A 22,441-nucleotide genomic window follows, 5' to 3' on the forward strand; every position below is an offset into this window, starting at 1 on the left:
AACAGGAGAGGACAGAGGTAGGAAGGAACTGGGGGAAGACAAAGATAAGTTAACTAGTTTCGTATTTTTGATGTTATTAGGCCTGCCTGCATTCACGCACAAAGCACTTCTGTTTATCTTCTCGCCTGCCTTTCTCTCCTATTTGGTCTATTCCCTCCTACTGCAGAATCCCTCCCCATAACAGCTTTTGGGTATTCTCCATTTCAGGTATACTATGGGTTAATTCACTGTAGATTTTTGGCAAGTGAGTCAAAAGAGTTTTCATGATTATTTTTCTCTCTCTTAAAAAAAAAAAATCCTTAGCTTCAAACCAAGACATTCATGTGAAATATGTATTTTTTGAATTGCTTAAAGACTTTCAAGAAAAGACAGGAGGATGGTTTAAAGACAGAAGATGAAAAAGAAATAAGATAATCAAGAACATTCTTTTATGAGTGTCTCCTGGAATAGATTGATAGCTTCATTCCTAACCTATGAAAATAATTCACATATCTGACTTCCTCTTCAGAGTTCTAAGGACAGGCCATACAATAACCAAGTGGACCCCCTCTGTTGTCTACAGCCAGGGGCCCCGAGATGAGCTCAGGTGCTCTGTCAAACCATGTTTCATCATGCTGTCTGCTGACAGGTGATCACAAAGAGATAACCACTATCAATACTTCCAATGTCACAGTGAAACAGCCCCCATTATCTCTGAGACAAATCAAAGAGGAGAAAGAAAGCAGGCTGAAAACAATGTCAGACTGTCTGAAGGAAAGTGCTCTTAAGGATTTTTCCTTTGTCTTTAGTGAACAGACAAGTAAATTTCTGGGCTAGAAGAGATGTTCTTTATGAGAAAGTACCAGCATTAAGGACATATGCTGAGTATTATAGTTATATATTTAATTCCTTTGGAAAATTTTATTTTGGATTTCCTAGAGTTCATTTAAAATAGCTATACATGTTAATGATGATAATTAAGTGTCTAGAGTTGTCAAGTTCTCCTTTTGTGTCATTCAACAAGATTGATGCTTGATGTTCTTCAGTCTTTTTCTCCCTGACATCTCTCTGCTTCCCTAGTTCACACATTTGTGCTGTTTCCCTCGTAGATCATGAGAAAGACGCCAAGTATTCACTGCTGTTCCAAGAAACCGTCCCTTTCCTGCAATCTCTTTCTTCAGCAGCCCCTAGCTTTCTGTTTGCTTTTCTCTTGACATCTCCTTATTGAGTTTGAACACCCTTCAGGTTTTCTTGCCTGAGAGGGGAAAAACAGCAACACCTGCTGTAGCAAGTCCACTCTCCAGCCACATCAGCCAGTTCTATTTCTCCCTTTCTCTCCAGGCAAGCTGACCTGAGCCTCTGCCTTCTTTATGTTAACAGACAATCCTTACATGGCTACAGGAACATCCCCAACAGAACAGAAACAAATCCTCATTCTGAGACTCCATCTCCATTGCTGTCCAGGGGTCCCTGGCATGGATGCCCAATCTTCTGGCTTTTCCTGCTTACATTTTGGGTTTCATTTCTTGGAAATAGCCTGTTGAGATAGTATAAGTAGGGCCCTGAACTGAGACTGAGACGACACTCATGAATCACAAAGACCGCTCCCTGTGAAACTTCTAGGATTTCTGACAATATGAATTTGGTAGGTGTTCAAAGCGGGCCTGGGCAGAGGACCAGAGTCTAGAGTTCCACAGCTGCAGAGATTTTTACTATGACTTTTGTTTCCACAGCTAACTGTGGAAGTTGAAGACTTGCGTTTTTATTTTTTATTTTTTCAGAACACCAAGAGCTCCTAGCTAAAACACAGCAATGTAGTTTTACATATATATGCATATATGCAAATGATCCCTCCATTGCTCATTTTATACCTGCTTTTCTAAAATAGTCACTTTACCTAAGGATTTGTGATAGCAGGTGTGCATATACTTCTAGGTTTTCATTTGAAATATTTTATCATGATATTAAATAAAAACAGAATAGTGCCTTTTACATACTATTTTTCAATTTTCTTTTTTCATGTTTAGCATGAACATTTCACTATGTAATATATATTAATGTGTATTGAAACAAATATAATAATATACTATATAATATAGCAGTATATGTTATATATGATACACTAAATATACTATATATGTTCCATATATAATTTATTATTTAGGTAGCTATATGGGAATCCAATTCATATGATATTTTAATGAGCACATTTCACTTTATTCAGGAAAGAGCAATAACATAAACCATTTGTGGCTTTAGACAAAATTGCTCCTCATTTCAGTCAAACAATCCATGTGCTTAATTTCTTTCCCCTTGTTGCTGAATAGATGATTGAATTCTCCAATGTGATTCAGAATTAGATTTTAAATTAAATATGAGACATTTATAACATTTGAAACTAGTTTTAAAATAAGAAAACCAATATTTTCATAGTATGATGGAATCTAAGGGTTGGATCCCACCTGAAAGGTCACCTGCAGAGCCACCTGTTCATGAACAAATCTTGTGGACATCATTCAAGCCAGGGGGTTATTAAACCACAGTTGGCTTGGGGCCAGTGGTAGGGAAATCACTATTTCCATAAGCAGTAAATTCTTTGAGACAATTCCCTATGGTGGAAGAAAGTATAGTTGGGAGAGTCACCAACACCTACGTTGGCCTTTTTTTTAATCACTAGATTTAAGTATTAGACAAGTTGCTAATATGTCTCTATATCTGTTATATGCTCAGATTAAAACATTGTTGTTGATATGAAAATTTTTGGGAGTTTAGAAAACCCCTTTCTCTACAAACCTGGAATTTCAAGTCAATTGCCTCACTGTGAATCAAAATAAAATCTAATAAGGAACTGTATGCCAAGTAAGGAAATGTTTATCTAGGTCACAGCATCCCTCTCCTGAAGAAATGAATGACTTTTATTTAAAGTGAAGGGAGCTTTAGAACAATGGCATTTGTGGGAACTGAAAAGTACTTTAGAATATATTTTTCAAAAATACCCTCTTCAGTTATGCTTGTGTGAGCTGCCAGCCCACACACATCAAAAGGCATCTTTATCTTGAAGAGCCCCTTATCTGTTTCTGGTCCTCATCTTTCTTTTGAGGCTTGGACTCATAGTTTAAGCTGTTAACTACTTATCTTTATCTGGATTCATCAATTCTAACTATTTGCTGATTTTCATAGTTTTATGGGGCTGATATTCAGACTTGGCAGCACCGAGGTTCTTTCTGAAAGCTCTGGGGAAGAATCTACTTCCAAGTTTACTTAAGTTGTTGGCAGAATCCAATATCTTGTGTGCTGGGCTAAGATCCTCATTTCCTTGCTGACTATTAGCTGGGGGTCACCATTGATCCAAAAGACCATTCCATGGTTTTTCTGTGACCTATATATGAACCACAATGGAACAGCCAATGCTTCTTGTATCAGTAGAAATCTTTCTGACTTTGCTTTTACCTTCCTCTTCTCCTTCTAGTTTGGGACAGATCGCAGTTTCAAAGACTCATATGAATAGATTGTGCCCACGGAGATCATCCAAAATAAGTTCTCCATTTTCAGGGTCCTTAACCATATCCTTAAAATTCCTTTTTCTATTAGGATAAAAACATGGGTATCTTTTGGGGGGTATCTTTTTATTTTACTTTAATACCTTTTCTCTTTGAAGATTCCTTATAAACCTCTTCAGAATTGGTCTTATACAGACAAGGCTTTTGGGAAACTGAATTAGAGAGGTAAATAGAGACCCACACACCAAGATATTTTTTCAGTCATGATAGATATTTAGATATTTCACTGAGGACTATATGAGACAGACTAGGATATTTAATAGAGAAATATCATCAAGCAGATTTTAATAATCATCCTGATTTGGAGAAGAATGACTAGTAGGGAAGGAAGAGTGAGCCATAAGTTAAGAATGAGGGACAGTCTTGAAAATGACAACATTTTAAACTAGCAGCAAATCAGAAGGCAATGATAATAAATAAGGAGAGGAATCCCTATGGTTTCTTGTTGCTTTGTTGTTGAAAACAAGTTACAAAGAGCAATGATTGTCAGGAAGTATTCCAATATGAAGACAGTCTCTTAATGAATAAAGTGGACACTTTGCCTTTTCCCACTTCCATGTAATCCTAAAGGTCCTCAATTTCTTTTCCTGTATTTCATATTTGTGCTTTAACATATGCTAAAATGCTGATTACAAAGAAAAATGACCTACACTGATGAGTGTTCATCAAAGACACTCTCAGGTATTTTTTCATTACATAGAATGTGAATTTGAAAGAAACTTTGGAAAATCTTCAATTTTAAGCTTTAGATGATAAGACAATGTTTTAGGAAGATCCCTGTGGGATCAGAACAATCTCCAGATGGTTTGACACTACTACATCCTTCATTATTCTAAGGCCTCTTCAGTTCCCATTACCAGAAATTTTTCACTGGATCTGGGAACAGAATATTCATCTAGATTTCCAGGTTTGAAAGTAGACATAGAAAGGCCACATGTTCTTGTCTCCTTGTCTTGGACTTGGTTTGTTGTCCTATGGTGCTCCTCTCTGTACAGAGATTCTACTGACCTATCCCTCAAGTTAAATCTTGACCATATGACTTGCTGTGGTTGATAATATGTGATGGAAACTGATGGATGTTCCTTTCAAATAGAAGCTCTACAATTTTGGTATTCTGGCATTTCCTTCTGTTATCTAACTGAAATCAACATATCTGGAGAAAAACTCCATCTAATAAACTGTTATGTGAATGAAAAGTAAACTTACCTTCATTGTACTAAGCACTAAGAGTGGGTCCAGTTGTTAGTATGGCATTATTTACCTTGACCTCATTGGTATTATCACCTAACACTGGATGGCACCCTCTGATAGGAACTGAAAATTAGAAATTAACCTAACCATTGGGCTGCTGGGAGATGAGGCTGGAGATAAGGACAGCTGCATGAGTGCTGGTCCAGAGAGAGAAATTTATTTACCAACATTTGGAACCTAAAGGTAACAGTCACATAGTTAAGAAGGGGAAGAAGCTAAGTCAAAGGACCAGAGGCAGAAATAAAGTGATGTATGCATTCATTTATTCATAATTATACTTATCCTATATTTATTTATTCAGCAGCTATTATTTTCTAAGTTTGTGATCTAGGTGTTAGAATGAGAATAGTAAACAGTGGAATGTGTTTGTTCAACATCATAAACCAAATGCCAGGAATAGCCCTGAATCTATTTTAGTGACTTAGAGAGCGCAGTCATTTCTTATTGAATGAGGGCACTGTCAAGAGCTGGATCTCCTGGAAACAAACCCCAAAATGCAGACTTGCATGTGTTATTGTATATTTACTGAGGTATTCTTACAAAGAAAATATTTCTAAGGAAGTGGGAAAAGCAGAAGAGGATAGGAGTAGTTGAGCTGTGATGTGTCAGCAACAGGGGACAAGCTGATGCCATGAAGAACTGTGAAGCTGACACTGCATTTCAGAAGTATGCTGGCTTGATGCAGAGCCTGGCTTGCTAGGTCTTTCTGTGTCTTTTACTAATCTTTGGAGTGAGCTGTCCCCAAAGATAAAGGTCCCTCTCTTGAGCCTTGGGTAGTAACCTGGGAGGGACTCAGGTGTAATCAGCAGGCACCAGACAGGCATCTAGGAGAATTATAAGGGGACAGCTCAGAGGCACTGCAGAAAGCTCTACAGTCCTGTTGTTGACATAGTAAGATTGTACGGTGTATTGGTGTGTCAGGACAGCTAGAGCAAAGTACTGCTGACTGGGTGGCTTAGAAACAGGAATGTATTTTCTCACAGTTCTGGAGCCTGGGAGTCCAGAATCATGGTGTCCCAAGTCAATTTTCACAACTCTGTCCTTGGCTTATAGACGCCGCCTTCTCCTTGTGTTTTCACATTGTTCTCCTTCTGTGAATCTTCTGTGAATGACTGTTACCTCACCTCCTTTTCTCATAAGTTCGATAGTGTTAGACTCCACCTTCATTTATTACCTCATTAAAACTTAATCACCTCTTTAACGGTCCAATTTCCAAGACAATTCACCTTCTGAGGTACTGGGAGTTAGGACTTCAACTCCAACTTCAACTTCAACTTCAACTTAAGAACTTCAACTTAAGACTGGGAGAACATTTTTGCACACAATACTAATGATAGTGAAGGCAAAGATAAACAGCTGGGACTACATCAAATTAAAGAACTTCTGCACAGCAAAAGAGACAATAACAAAAACTAAAAGAAACCCCACCAACTGGGAGAACATTTTTGCACACAACACTAATGATAAAGGACTGATCACAAAATCTGCAAAGAGCTGATGAGACTCAACAACAACAAAGAAAATAGACCAGTCAAAAAATGGGCAGAAGAGCTAAAAAGAAACTTCTCTGAAGAGGAAATGCAAATGGCCAACAGACATATGAAAAAATGTTCACCATCACTCGTAATCAGGGAAATGCAAATCAAAACTACCATGAGATACCATCTTACACCAGTGAGAAAGGCACATATTAAAAAAACTAGCAACAACAAATGTTGGCGAGGTTGTGGAGAGAAAGGAACTCTCCTGCACTGTTGGTGGGAGTGTAAACTGGTCCAACCACTATGGAGAACCGTGTGGAGATTTCTTGACCTACTAAACATAGAGCTTCCATATGATCCAGCAATTCCACTCCTAGGTATTTACCCAAAGGACACAGAAACATCAATTCTAAAGAGCACCTGCACCCCTATGTTTATAGCAGCACTATTTACAATAGCTAAGCTTTGGAAACAACCCAAATGCCCAAAAATAGATGACTGGATCAAGAAGATGTGGTACATATACACCATGGAATATTACTCAGCATTCAAAAAAGATAAACACATGCAATTTGCAGCAACATGCATGGCGCTGGAAGGGATCATGCTCAGCGAAATAAGCCAGAAAGAAAAAGAAAAATACCGGATGGTCTCACTCATAGCAGGAATCTAGAAAACTTAAATAAGGGACCAGGAAAAAGAATAACTATAAGAAAGAAAATATCAAAATCAACAAACAACTATGAAGCAGAGACACTCTATGGGGGGTGGGGCGCGGGGAAAGGAGGGGTTGGGGTCAAAATGGGGGGTTGTAATTGTATGGGGAATATAAAAATAAAATTTAAATAAAACAAAATGATCTTGAATAAAAAAAAAGAATTTTGGTGGACATAATTCAGCTCATAAAAAAATCTTATTTGTTGTCAGAGAAAGCAGGATATTAGAGATTTTCTGAGGGAGAAATACTCACTAAGGAACATGTTTCTGAAAGACAATCTAGGGGCAGTAGGGAAATGGATGGGAGGGAGTAAAAAGATGGAATCCAGTTGAGAGACCACTGCATCAAAACTGAAAAAAAAAAATATAGTAAAACCTCATGAACTGGAGTAGCAACAACAGTGATGGAAAATAAAGAACAGCTGCAGAGAATTTCTTGAAGTAAACATTCTGGGGCTCTCTGGTGGGTTGAGTATGGAGAGCCAGAAAAAGCCAGAGGTTGAAGTGTGGCAAGTAGGATAAATGTTTCAACAGAAACAAGGAACCCAAGAGGAGGAAATATTTGCAAGTTAAAAAAATGTGATTATTTGCAATATATTGTACTTGATTTACTAACAAGATCTCTAGGAAAAAATCTCTATTTCGGATCAAAAATGAGGACTGTAATGTTGAGAAATACCTCTATTAGACACTTATTTCTAGAAGTCATTTGTTTATCCACATATTCTTTAGTTTGGATGAGATTCCAGCAAAGCCTGTCCAGTGAGAAAAAGTGTGAAGGATTGGTCAGTAGGGAATGTCAACATTTAAGGGACAGAGGGAGAAAGGCAAACAAAAGAGGAAATAAAAGAAGGGGCAGAGTGGCAAGGGAAGCTGAAAAGAAAATATCCTTGAAACCAATAGAGAGATTTCCCACTGCTGCACATTGACTATTCCCTAGATATTTATTAGATTAATGGACCAGTGAAAAAAGTCACTAAATACATAAATAAAAATATTTTTAGTCACAAGCCTTGTGTTCTCTAACAGATCTGAATTTGTTTTCCCCATAAGATAGCTCACTGAAAACTAAGTAGCAAAGTTTTCCTAAGTGTCAGGTTTTAAAGAATGTAATTTTATCCTCTGTCTCTCCCCAGATAAATAGTGAACTGGAAATTCTATCACTCATTTGGAATTCACAAAATATCAGAACTTACTAGCAGTTACAATGGCCCATTTCTATCTGCAAGATATGGTTGGTGAGAGGTGGTAGGTTTCTACTATAGACTCCCTGAACCAGTTGGAAGTGGATCAATTGGTATTTGGAATGTTAGCAAGTGGGTGCCTCAGGGCCGCTCTGTCAGTGTCTTCCAGACTGTTATGCTCTGGATTTCTGGGGGCAGGGACCTTGCTTTGTTTATTTCATGCTCTGAGGGACCTGCAGCTGTGCCTGATGAATAACAGAAAAGGAATCTCTGCCAACCTGAACCTTGCCATTGTGGGATATGAGAGGCTCAGCTTAAGATGTGCATGTTCCCCAGGTTATCGGCTGCACTTAGTAGCACCTAAGTTTGAGCACATTTCAGTTTAGACGTGGAACTTCAATAACTCTATGGAATTATATGATGTAAATGATTCCTATACAATTTTAAATAATTGAATGAAAAAAAATTGATATAAGACTATGGTGGTCAACTTGATAGTCTTGCTAAAACAGATAGCTGGCTTTCCACCCTGTGAGAATCTCTGCATTGTTTCTCTTTCTAAATCTGGAACACTAGAAAATAGAAGAGGCATTATTCCAGAAATACTTGTTGAATTAGCAAATTAGCACAGCTCCTGTGGCTATAGTTTGACTGCCTTTTCTTCCCTGTTCCTCTCAGGAAATAAATATTCTCAGTATAGTCTCCATGAGGATGTTTGAAAATCATAATAGTGGTATGTTTACAAGTTGCTCACTCTCTTGATTTCTTCCTGTGTGAGTTCTGAGAAGGAACAGTGTGGGAAGTGATAGTAAAGACTGGGTCTCCAATTGCCTAATTTTAGTTAAAGTATCATAGATTATCTATCTAAAGATAATGGTGGTATAACAGAGGATAAGACTTTGAGGTAATCTTATTAGCATCGCCTTTCTTTGCAATTTTTTTTTAACAGGGTAACTAATGAAGTTTTATTTTTAAAAAATCCACATAGACAAACTTTACAGGAATCCATGTCCATATTTAAATCTGGCCCAACATACCCCTCTCACACCTCAGCAAAGATCCCCCCCTCCACCTTCTGTTGTGTTAGTGGAAGAAAACTTAGCATGCTTAGCATGCAAGCACAGTTAACGTCTTGCAATTTTTATAGAATGAATCTGACCGATCTGGTCAATTCTCTCACTGTTAAGGTAGATATGTATATACATATGCACACACAAATATATACACATACATATATAGTGTGTGTGCTTTTATATATTTAGACTGCTTCTTTTATGACCATAAGTGCTAAAGTCAATGTTCCTGCTGTTCCTTGCAGAGATTGCTATAGCAATTTTATGTCCTTATGAAGTATATAGTCATTAGTATAAAAGGTGGGAGAATCTCATTTTGAGGGGCTTCTCTTTTTTTTTAAGATTTATTTATTTATACAAGCACTGGGTACAGTCAGAAGCATGGGAGAATTCACCAGAGCAGGGAACAGAACAGGCAGACCGACGAAATACACTGCTGAGGGGAGCAGCGGGCACGACAGGAGAGGTCTGCACGCTATGTGGGACCCTTGCCCGTGGCCGGGGATTGAACCGGTGCTGCAGAGGCTGCAGGCAGCTTCGCAGCCCAGCGCTCAACTGCTGTGCCACCAGGGGAGGCCCTTGAGGGGCTTCTCTTAACACTAGATCTGGGAAGTGGATTGTATTCCTAAGTGGTCATATCTGTTGCAACTAAATGACTTCTCCTTTAGCTAGTAGTTAGTTCTCAGGGTCCACATTTTTCTTACTCCTAGCTTTCAATTATGTGTGCTTGCTTGGACCCTGTAGACCTTATGTTTTACAACTTCTGGCTCACTCATCTCTATTGTGCTATTTCCATTTTCTCTGTGACTCTTGGCTCTGAATCTTACCCATAATGAGTCCATATATGTTACCTTTTTTCTTTTGTTAGAGTGGGTCTCTCAGATATGATAAAAAATATTTTGTTTTTCACTTTAGAGGTATGCACAATCTATCTCAAAAAGATCATGCTCCTTCGGTCTGGGTTTGTTTATAAATATTCCAAAAAGATTGTCCTAACAAAAGTCTTAATGTTCATTTCAAGACTATGTGGACACTTGAATTATAAAACAGCAACATAACCAAAGAAAGTTTGGTGGTATAAATGCCCAGAGAGAAAATGCAACTGCCAAAATTCTATTCCATACCAGAATTGGCTTCTCAATCTTATGATGGTGGCAAGTTTAGGAACTTAATTCAGGAATTAGTTCTTTGCAAGTTCAAGTTTTATTTTGCCTCGGCAGTTGAGATTTGCCATTTTGGGGGGAAATCTTGGTGCTAGTAGAGACTGTATGATTGGACATATTAGGGGAAGTGATTTTTTTTTCATATCTGCTTAATAATCCACTAAAGTTGAACAGAGACTATTTCAATGAAACAATTTCTGAATTTTTCACTTCTACTTTTTTCCTTCCCTCTAGGATTCCTCCATAAGGTCATTCTATCCTTTGGGAAGCCTCTCTTGACCCACCAAGGCTAGGCTAAGTGTCCTCCCACCCATGCATGCATCTTAGAACTCTGTACGTGATTCAAAAATAACATTTCTACAATATTTATTAAGTGCTTGCTTTCCAATCTGTCTTCATCTGACATTTGAGATTCTTGAGGGTAGTGACCTGCCTATCATCACTGTGTTCTATTATCATTTGTAATAAATATTGCTTTAATGTCTAAGACTCAAATTATTCCCCAGACATGAAATTCAATAATCTTTATCACATGCATATCAAAATTCAATTCTCTGAGCCTCGTCATTTAAAAATTGGGTCAGATTTCTCAAATATTTTGTTAAATAAATCTCCAATATGGGAATAGATAAAATAATTTTCATTTTTTCTGTTACTTACAATATTTATTGTGATTCCTAGTACATTCTCCCATTTTTGCTCCTTAGGGAAACTACTCTATAAATTTAATATGTATTCTTCTGTGTCATTTAAGATCGATTTTGGTTCTGTGTGACATGACCATAAGAAACTATGGCTTCTACTTTCAAAATTAAACTGTGTTAAAAGAAATAGATTAAGTCCTTGACTTCCATAGAAAATAAATCTGGAAGTAGTTATTAGAAGTTTGGGACATAGCCACATCATCTTCAACTCTTCCTTCCAGTCAAAAGGATGAAGACAGGGAAGATGAAATGTCCATCATTTACATGTTAAGAGAACTCTTACTATCTCACAACATCATTGTTTACATGTCATTGACCAGAACTTGGCCAAAGACTGAAAAAGGCAATGAGGGAGACAGAGAAATGTGAGTTTAACTGTCAGGAAAAACAATTATTGTGTTATTTCTCCTTGTTTGAGTTTATGTTTTGTTTGTTTTCTATAGAAGAGCAAGAAAGAGAGGGGGGGCAGAGCAACATGGCGGCGAGGAGACGCTGCGAGTAAGATCTCCCATTAAAAAAAGTTAATAGGGAGGAAAAGCGGCAGGTCCCAGTGAGAACTGGGACACGGAAGATAAACGGACGACTCCAGCAAACTGCCCAAAGAAGAAAGTTGCCATAAAAGAGGACCAGAAGGGAGGGAAGCGCAGAACCCTGCTCCCCTCCCCCGCCCACAAAGTCGGCACTCTCCGACCCGCAGAGAGGAGGGAAACAACAAACCAAAATGGCCAACAAGAACAAGGGACGCAGCAAGTGGGAATGTGAGTGGAAAGGAACTATTTCAGTCACCACACCCCGTGAACGGGAGCTGTGGAGAACCCTGCAGGATCCGCCGCGGAGGTGAGATCCAGGCGCCATTAAAGAGAGCCCCGCCCCCAGGAGGAGACCAGCACCAGCACACAGCCCCGGCCTCCGCCCGGTAAGCTTGCGCGGAAAGCGGCGCGCTGAAAAAGCAGACGCGGATCCGGATCGGATCGCAGCTGCCCAGGTCCCTGCGCCTGACACCTAGGCTTGCGGGGAGACACGCGGAGGCCCTCCCTGAGTGAGCAGGAACAAGGCGCCCAGGCAGGGGAGCGGGATTCAAAAGGCGCCATTCCCGCGCCACTGATCTGGGCTATAGCCCGCGTCCTGGAACTGAGGGCTTTGGAACTGAGACCCGGGGCACGAAATTAGGGGCGTGGGTTCCCCACGACGGTGGGGCACAAGGCAGACACAGAACCCCAAAGCCGTTGAGGTGTACCCTACCATCCCCGCTCTGCTCCCTGTCCCACGGGGTGGAAAATCAGCTCCCCAAGGGCTCTAGGAGAGATCTCTGGCGCCACATAGCGACTTGAAGCCAGCAGAGGCTCCTGAAGGAGCTAGTGGCCAGCTGGGGAGTTAGCCCACACCGGGCCCCTTCCGAACAAGTAGTCTGAGCCCAAAGGGAGAGCGAGCACCCACAGCCGGGGCAGACCAGGCGCGCAGAAGAGTGTGCCTGAGACCAGACGCGCAGGGAGTGTGTCCCACATCACCATTTTAGAACAGGGACATTTCTTCAGTAAAGACTACCTGCAGAAGGCTTCCTCAGGAGCCAGAGGTGAGCGGGGGAAGTTCGCCCACGCCAGACCCCCTCTGGCCTGCAGTCCAAGCCCAGAGGGGGAGCAGGAACCCACCGCCGGGGCAGACCAGGCGCACAGGGGAGTGTGTCCCCACATCGGCATTTTAGAACAGGGACCTTTCTCCAGTAAAGACTGCTTGAAACTGACAGATGACTCCTGGAGGAACCAGAGGGGAGCAGAGAAGCCCACCCAAGATGCCGGCCAGTCCCAACAACACAGTGTCCCAACGCATACGACAAATTAGAAAACAGACAGTAGGGAGTAGAAGAACCACACGCAACCTAGCAACTCTCCAGAGAAAAAGCACACCACAAAAAGAAAACCAGCCCCCAGATTGCAACGACAATAACTTGGAAGAATTTCTGAGCCTTCCAAAAAGAGAATTTAAAATTGCCGTGATTAAAAAACTGACAGAAGTCATAAAGGGAAACAATGATAAGGGAAAAATAATCAACGATCAGAAGAATGCAATTGAGTCCCTAGAGAGGGAAAACAATGGTCAGAAGAAAGAAATTGAGTCCCTAAAGAGGGAAGTAAAAGAAATGCAGGAGATCAAAGAATTAATGGAAGAACTAAAGAATTCTGGGAAAAGCAATGAAAGCAGAAAAGATGAAATGGAAGAACGAATAAGTAATCTTGAAGACACAGAAATAAAAAGAACCAAAACAGAAAAGGAAAGAGAAGTACGAAGGAAAAAGAACGAAGAAAGACTTCGGGAACTATCTGACTCCATGAGGAAAGGAAATATAAGAGTTATAGGAATACCAGAAGGAGAGGAGAGAGATGTAGGAACAGAGAAAATATTCAAAGAGATAATTGAAGAGAACTTCCCAAATGTGAAGAAGGAGCTGAAAATTAATATACAAGAAGCAAGAAGAACACCAAACTTCCACGATGAAAGGAAAAATACAGCAAGACACATAATAGTAAAGCTCCCAAGAATCCAGGACAAGGAAAAAATAATGAAACTGACAAGAGGGAAGAAACAGATAACATTCAAAGGAAAACCAATCAGGTGACATCAGACTTCTCCGAAGAAACACTACAGGCAAGGAGAGAGTGGAGGGACATAGTCAACAGACTCCAAGAAAACAGATGCCAACCAAGAATACTCTATCCTGCAAAGCTCTCCTTCCTCTTTGAAGAAAGAATATGGACCTTCCCAGACAAACAGAAACTCCGGAATTTCATTGCAACTAAACCCCCACTCCAAAAAATACTACAAGGAGTCCTAAAGCCAGAACCTCAGAGGGACGAATAACAATGAAAGAAGGCCAAAAAAAAAAAGTTATTAAAAGAATAAATAAATAAAATCAAAGGAAAGACAAACACAATGGCAAATACAGATGTTAACATATCAATATTAACTCTAAATGTAAATGGACTAAACACTTCAATAAAAAGACACAGAGTTGCAGCCTGGATTAAGAAACAAAACCCAACCTTTTGCTGTCTCCAGGAAACACATTTAGCTACAAAAGATAAAAATAGGCTCAAAGTTAAAGGATGGAAAACAATCCTACAAGCAAATGGAACAAAAAAGAAAGCAGGAACAGCTATACTTATATCAGATAAAACAGATTTCAAACTCAAAAAAATAAAAAGAGACCCCAATGGTCACTACATTATGATCAAGAGGACAATACTTCAAGAAGAAATAACACTAATTAACATATACTCACCAAACGAAGGAGCACCAAAATATATCAGACAACTGTTGTCCTCTCTGAAAACAGACATCAGAGAAAACACATACGTAGTGGGAGACTTCAACACACCACTATCAACAATGGATAGATCAACAAGACAAAAAATAAGTAAAGAAACTAAAGCTCTAAATAAGGACCTAGAGCAATTGGGCTTAACAGACATCTATAGAACACTAAACCCCAAAAAAACGGAGTACACATTTTTCTCAAGCGCACACGGATCATTCTCCAGGATCGATCACATACTGGGGCACAAGACAAACATCAACAGATACACCAAGATTGAAATCATATCAACCATCTTTTCTGACCATGAAGGCATCAAACTAGAAATAAACCATAAAAAGAAGGCAAGGAACTTTCCTACCTCATGGGGATTAAAAACCACACTACTGGAAGACCACTGGACTAATGAGGAGATCAAAGAAGAAATTAAAAAATTTTTTGAATTGAACGACAAGGAGGACACCAATATCCTAAATGTATGGGATGCAGCAAAAGCAGTAATAAGAGGAAAATATATAGCAATAGAAGCTCACATCAAGAAACAAGAAAGAACTCAAAGAAACAACCTAATCTCGAAGCTCAAAGATCTAGAAAAAGAACAACAAAAAAACCCCAAAACCAGTAGAAGAAAAAAAATAATAAAAACCAAAGCAGAAATAAATGAAATTGAAACTAAAAAAACAATCCAAAAGATCAATGAAACCAAGAGCTGGTTCTTTGAAAAAATCAATAAAATAGACAAACGCCTAGCCAGGCTCACAAAGGAAAAAAGGGAGAAAGCACAAATAAACAGGATCATCAATGAAAGAGGAGAAATCACAACGGACACAGCAGAAATCAAAAGAATAATCGGTAACTACTATGAACAGTTATATGGAAACAAGTTTAACAATCCAGAGGAGATGGACAAATTCCTACAACTCTACAATCACCCAAAGCTAGATAAAGAAGAAATAGAACACCTAAACAGACCAATTACAAGCAGCGAAATTGAAATGGTAATCAAAAACCTCCCCAAAAACAAAAGCCCAGGACCTGATGGATTTACAAATGAATTCTACCAAACATTCAGAGACGAATTAGTGCCTATCCTTCACAAACTCTTCCAAAAAATTGAGAAGGAAGGGACAATACCAAACACGTTCTATGAAGCCAACATTACACTAATACCAAAACCGAATAAGGACAACACAAAAAAGGAAAACTACAGGCCAATCTCCCTAATGAACACTGATGCAAAAATCCTCACTAAAATTTTAGCTATCAGAATCCAACAATGTATCCATAAGATAATTCACCACGACCAAGTAGGATTCATTCCAGGGACACAAGGATGGTTTAACATCTGAAAATCAATTAACGTTATCCAACACATCAACAAAAAGAAATATAAAAACCATATGATAATATCAATAGATGCTGAGAAAGCTTTCGACAAAGTGCAACACCCATTCATGATAAAAGCCCTTGAAATTCTTGGGATAAAATGAACATACCTCAACATCATAAAGGCAATCTATGACAAGCCAACAGCCAGTATCATTCTCAATGGTGAAAAGCTGAAAGCAATTCCATTAAGATCTGGAACAAGACAAGGATGTCCACTCTCACCACTGCTTTTCAATATAATACTGGAAGTCCTAGCCAGGGCAATAAGACAAGAGAAAGACATCCAAGGAATCCAAATAGGAAAAGAAGAAGTCAAACTATCACTATTTGCAGACGCTATGATATTATACATAGAGAACCCCAAAAACTCCACAGAAAAGCTAATTCAACTCATCGATCAGTTCAGTAAAGTGGCAGGATACAAAATCAACACGCAAAAGTCACTAGCCTTCCTATACACAAACAATAAATCTGAAGAAGAAGAAATCAAAAAAACCATCCCTTTTGTTATTGAAACAAAAAAAATCAAATATTTGGGAATAAATCTAACAAAAGAGGTAAAGGACCTATACAAAGAAAACTATAAAACACTATTAAAAGAAATAGAAGAAGACACAAAGAAATGGAGAGACATCCCCTGCTCATGGATCGGAGAATAAACAATATTAAAATGGCCATCCTTCCAAAAGCAATATACAGATTCAATGCTATTCCAATCAAAATTTCAATGTCATTCTTCAAAGAAATAGAACAATTATTGATGAAATTTATATGGAATCACAAAAAACCCCAAATAGCCAAAGCTCTCCTGAAAAAAAAAGAAGGGAATGGAGGCATCACACTCCCAGACTTCAAACTATACTACAAAGCCATAATCATCAAAACTGCATGGTATTGGAACAAGAACAGACATACAGACCAATGGAATCGAATAGAAAATCCAGAAATAAACCCACAGATTTATGGTCAACTAATCTTTGACAAAGGAGCAAAGACTATGCATTGGAGCAAAGAAAGTTTGTTCAATAAATGGTGCTGGGAAAACTGGGTCGCTACATGCAAAAGAATGAAGCTTGACTACTACCTCACACCATACACAAAAATCAACTCAAAATGGATTAAAGAACTAGACATAAGACCTGAAACCATAAAATATATAGAAGGAAATATAGGCGAAACACTACGTGATTTGCACATCAAAGACATCTTTACAGACACATCACCCAAAGCAGTGATAGTGAAGGCAAAGATAAACAGCTGGGACTACATCAAATTAAAGAGCTTTTGCACAGCAAAAGAGACAATAACAAAAACAAAGAGAAACCCCACCAACTGGGAGAACATTTTTGCACCCAACACTAATGATAAAGGACTGATCACAAAAATCTGCAAAGAGCTGATGAGACTCAACAACAACAAAGAAAATAATCCAGTCAAAAAATGGGCAGAAGAGCTAAAAAGAAACTTCTCTGAAGAGGAAATGCAAATGGCCAACAGGCATATGAAAAAATGTTCAACATCACTTGTCATCAGGGAAATGCAAATCAAAACTACCATGAGATACCATATTACACCAGTGAGAATGGCACATATTAAAAAAACTAGCAACAACAAATGTTGGCGAGGGTGTGGAGAAAAAGGAACTCTTCTGCACTGTTGGTGGGAGTGCAAACTGGTCCAACCACTGTGGAAAGCTGTGTGGAGATTTCTGGACCTACTAAACATAGAGCTTCCATATGATCCAGCAATTCCACTCCTAGGTATTTACCCAAAGGACACAGAAACATCAATTCCAAAGAACACCTGCACCCCTATGTTTATAGCAGCACTGTTTACAATAGCTAAGCTTTGGAAACAACCCAAATGCCCAAAAATAGATGACTGGATCAAGAAGATGTGGTACATATATACCATGGAATATTACTCAGCATTCAAAAAAGATAAACACATGCAATTTGCAGCAACATGGATGGCGCTGGAAGGGATCATGCTCAGCGAAATAAGCCAAAAAGAAAAAGAAAAATACCGGATGGTCTCACTCATAGCAGGAATCTAGAAAACTTAAATAAGGGACCAGGATAATGAATAACTATAAGAAAGTGAAAATCAAAATCAACAAAAAACTATGAACCAGAGACACTTTTAGGGGGGTGGGGGCGGGAGGGGAGGGATTGGGGTCAGAATGGGGGGGCTGCAATTGTATGGGGAATATAACAATAAAATTTATAAAAAAAAAAAGAACAATAAAAAAAAAGAAGAGCAAGAAAGAGGATGCTCTGCAAGGTGGGGTATAACTCCCCCACTTAATATCTCAATATTTATATTCAAATTTTGTTCATATATTAATATTTTGTGTTAACTATATTCATGTGCAATTATATTTAATTTTACAATATCAGGTTATATGATTCATATTGGTTCTGACTTTCATGGCATCACTTAAACAAATCTGACTGAATAATTTTCCACAACATACAAGTATCATTGCTTGGCTAATCATTTATGTCTTTTATGTTCATTGTTCACTTGCCCTTACTGGGTTAATACCCCCAGGTTTCCTTTTTGGAGTCTACAAGTGGTTCCAGTGCAGTAGACTCATCACCTCTCCATCCCTACCTCCAGTTCCACAAGTTATAATTGATCAGACCTGATTTCATCAATTACAAGCAACATATTGGCTTTCCTGGCCTCAGTAGTGGTTTGGAGGATGATTGTGTTGCCATTAAAGCCAATGAATGATGGTAAATGAGAAATTTGCTGAGGCTTGTGACAATCCTTTCCCTTTGCTATGTGCTGGGGAGCATGTTGTTGAAACTTCCTTCTCCAGTAGGCTGCTATAGGAAGCGCGCGAAAGTGAAATCCCACAGATAAGGCATCAGGGATGAAAAGCAGAACAGGTCCTAGAAATTTTATTTAAGTCATAACTAAGCCTCCCTTGTACTCAATCCTAATTCTTGACTTTTCAGGTTTGTGGGATAATTCATTTCATTTTGATTTAAGTCAATTTGGTTCTGATATTCTGCTCTGATGATATTAACTGTAGGGGACTATTTCAAATCTATCATTAGAAAAATGTGATGATAAGTTGCTAATCTCTTCCCCAATGTTTCTGAATTAGTAGAAGAATGAGAACTCCTTTAGTGGGAAATCCATGGACAAGAGAAGGAAATTTTTTTCCCTCGGTAAAATAATCAGATTTCTTTAAATAGTATGAAAAGCAGTAAGAGGGTTGGAAATGTTTATATGACTGGAATGGTTTCATCTTTTACTCCAATGTTTTTAAAATCCAAAGTTCATTTCCAAGGTCAGACACAAGAGGACTACATAATTAGAAATTTGGAATGAACTTTTTTATTTAAGAATAAGAAGCGTGCTTTCTTCCCTCAAATCTCTGGTTTCACTTCAGCCTTCAAAAAATACCCTACTTCTGGCACAAGCAGATCAGGACATGGCTTCTATCATACACTGACAGGTTTTTGTTTATCTTAAATGAGAAAAGGACAAAAGGAAACACAAAACAGATGAATGGGTAAAAATATGAATAAACAACCCTGCAGCTGAGTAACAGATGGCCACAGGTTCTTCATGAGTAAACAGGGATTTGCAAGATTGCTGGAAGGGAGATACTTGCTAATTTTTTTTTTTTTCTCAAGAAAGAGTTAGTGTGATAGAATAAAAAATGTGATCTCGTCACTAACTGTAGCCTTCTGTAAAATTAACAAAATAGAGGTTGTTAGAAAGATGAAAATGAAGACATTCTTGTTAAGTTATTCTTTATTTTTCTTTTACTTATATTCTTATACCTCTAATAAATCTTTTTTTTGGATGCTCTATATTTCTTATAAACAATAAATGTTAGGGGCTTCCCTGGAGGCGCAAGGGGTTAAGCACAGCACTGTGAAGCTATCCACAGCCTTTGCAGCACAAGTTCGTCCAGGGAGCTACCCACATGGCGTGGCAGACCTCTCCTGATTCACCCACTGCTCCCCTCAGCAGTGTATTTCAGTCAATCAACCTGTTCTGTTCCCCACTCTATCTCTGATGAATCCTCTCACCCCCACACCTCTAGCTTGTACCCCAGTTCTTGTAGGCATAAATAAATCTTTAGGAAAAAAATAGGTGTTAGGGATGCTAAGAAGAAAAAAGTTAGTCCTCATTCACCGCAGACTGGATCTCCCTTCCTCTCCCAGTCTCTCCCAGAGAAAGTCTTAAGTGAATTGAGGAGAATGCCTTGCAGGCACATGAATGACAGTGCCTGTTGGGAGAATCTCACAGTGAAGGAGAGGCTCACATGTTGCAGACAGCAGTGTACAGTGTGAGAAAGGCAAACTCACAGATTTTAGAAGCAGACAGACTAGACTTTGAATCTTAAATGGCTCTGCCCTAACTTACTTAGCTTTTTTAAAAAATTAAAATAGCAATACTTGTATCTTTATTTACTCTGCCAACTTTATTGAAAACAGTCTCTGGTCTTCAGTCACAGGGAATAGAATAAAAGTGCAGAGGAAAATGCACATCCTTCTAACAGGAAGGTCCAAAGGCTGTCAACTTTCCCAGACACTCTGGTGAGAATTCCTTAGGAGTTTTCTTGGAAAAGCTTGTGTGGGTGGAGCTTACACATCCTGGAACCATACTGTGAAATTCCCAACTCTGGACTTACTGTGTGACCTTGGACAAGTTACTTAACTTCTGTGTGCCTCAAGTTCCTCATTTGAAAAATGAAGATAATAATAGAAACAGTTTCACTGTCTTATTATGGGAATTGAATTAATTAGTAATACATGTAGAGACTTTAGTACAGGGTCTTTGGTAAAGCCTAAAGAACAGTGAATTATGATGATAAAGTGATATCACATGTAAAACAGAGTGAGACTCGTGATATGTAAAAAATGTCCAATAAATATTTTGTTCCCTATGGGATGAATAAGCATAGGAAATTATCTTTAAAATACTTTCAGTTTAGGAACCTCTCTTGTGTCACGGGGGTTAAAGCCTCAGTGCTATCAAGAAATCGCCAGCCACTGCAGCATGAGTTTGCTCCTTGGCCAGGAAATTGGCCCACATGGCACAGCAGACCTCTCCTGTCTTGCCCACTGCTCCCCTCAGCAATGTATTTCAGTGGATCTTCCTCACTCTTGTCTCTGGTGAGTTCTCTCACCTCCTGTGCCTCTTGCCTACACCCCCGTTTTTGTATGCATAAGTAAATTTTTAAAAATGCTCTCAGTTAAGATTTTTTGATGGGAAGCTAAGTATCATAAGTAAAAGATGATAAGATTTCCTCTCCTTGAATATAATTTTAACATAGAATGCAATAATAAAAGACTTTTAATATGCATTCCATTTAATTAATCAATAATCAGTTTAATAATTTTTAATTTTCTTATTAAGCTAAGCCTATGGATTTTCTCACCCTAGTCGCTAGTATTTTCCTTCTGGATTTTGCAGGTTTGCTGATTTTGCAACAGGACAACCCAAGTCCCTCTGGTGCATCTTCAGGAAAATAGCTGACTTCCAGCTGAATGGGGCATTGTGGGCAGTAATTCATGGAACAGTGGTCAACCAACGTTCTAAGAAATACTCCACGATGCTTGCTTTTGAGATCTTGATGCTCTGCACACGCTGTCTCTGGGATACCCCTTTGCTGGAGCCACTGGCAGTGATGGGGCTTGGCTTCTCTCCTTCCTCAGGCTGGTGTTGGAACTGCCCACCGGGACCCTGGTGCCGATTTTTCAAAGATCCTGGTCATTTGGATTGAGATAATTTTTGTTTGTTTGGTTGTTTTGTGTTCTTTTTTTTTTTGGCTGCTCTGCTGTGCCAGAGCCAGCCCTGTCTCTGGAATTAAGGGAATCTTGTACTTGCAGATCCCAGGAAAGAGAGGCTTCGCAAGGCAAGATTTGTGATGTTTTCACAGCACTATGCAGGGGGCTTGTTCTTCTGGCCATACCAGTGACCCTTCAGGGCTGCAAGATGCAGCTCTCAAGGGAAACTTGAGAGATTCTAGCTCTTTTGCTCTCCGAGGCATCACAGAGATGACTAATGACAACTATTAGATTTGGAGCCACTCATGTTTGTCAGTTTCTGGTCTCACATATGTTTTTAATTGACAACAAAGACTGAATGAGTAAGAGTCATCCCTTGAAATGACCCATGATGGTAGGTGAAAAAAAGCAATGTTTATTTGCACACAGTTGACCTCTGCTCCTAAGATAAACTTCTCCTTCCTGTGTGGTAGTGAGGGACTTCTAGGGAGGGATAACTTGGTTTTGGAAAACAAAAGAACCTTAGAAATGCTGTAACTTCAATTTGCAATTTAAAGATACCAGACTGAAAGATGTGTATTGCTTTCCTTTGGGGTTTTCATTCTCTTCTCCCCTCCTCCCTCCTTGCCCACTTTTGCCCTCCCTGTCTCCTTCCCTCCTTCCTTTCCTTTCCTCCTACCTGACTGCTTGTCTTCATTTATAAACGTGAATTGAAAACTGCCGTTGTGCCTACATCTGTCCTATGTACAAAGGATGTAAGAATTAATGTTTTTACTGCTTCAGTCAGGCCATTAATCCAGCCAATTTGTAGGAAATTTGTTAAAAGGGACTATGGTTTTTGGGCTAGGCTAACTGATTATATTTTATTATT

The sequence above is a fragment of the Talpa europaea genome, assembly GCF_964194135.1.
Source record: "Talpa europaea genome assembly, chromosome: 3".
In the NCBI taxonomy this organism is placed as follows: domain Eukaryota; kingdom Metazoa; phylum Chordata; class Mammalia; order Eulipotyphla; family Talpidae; genus Talpa; species Talpa europaea.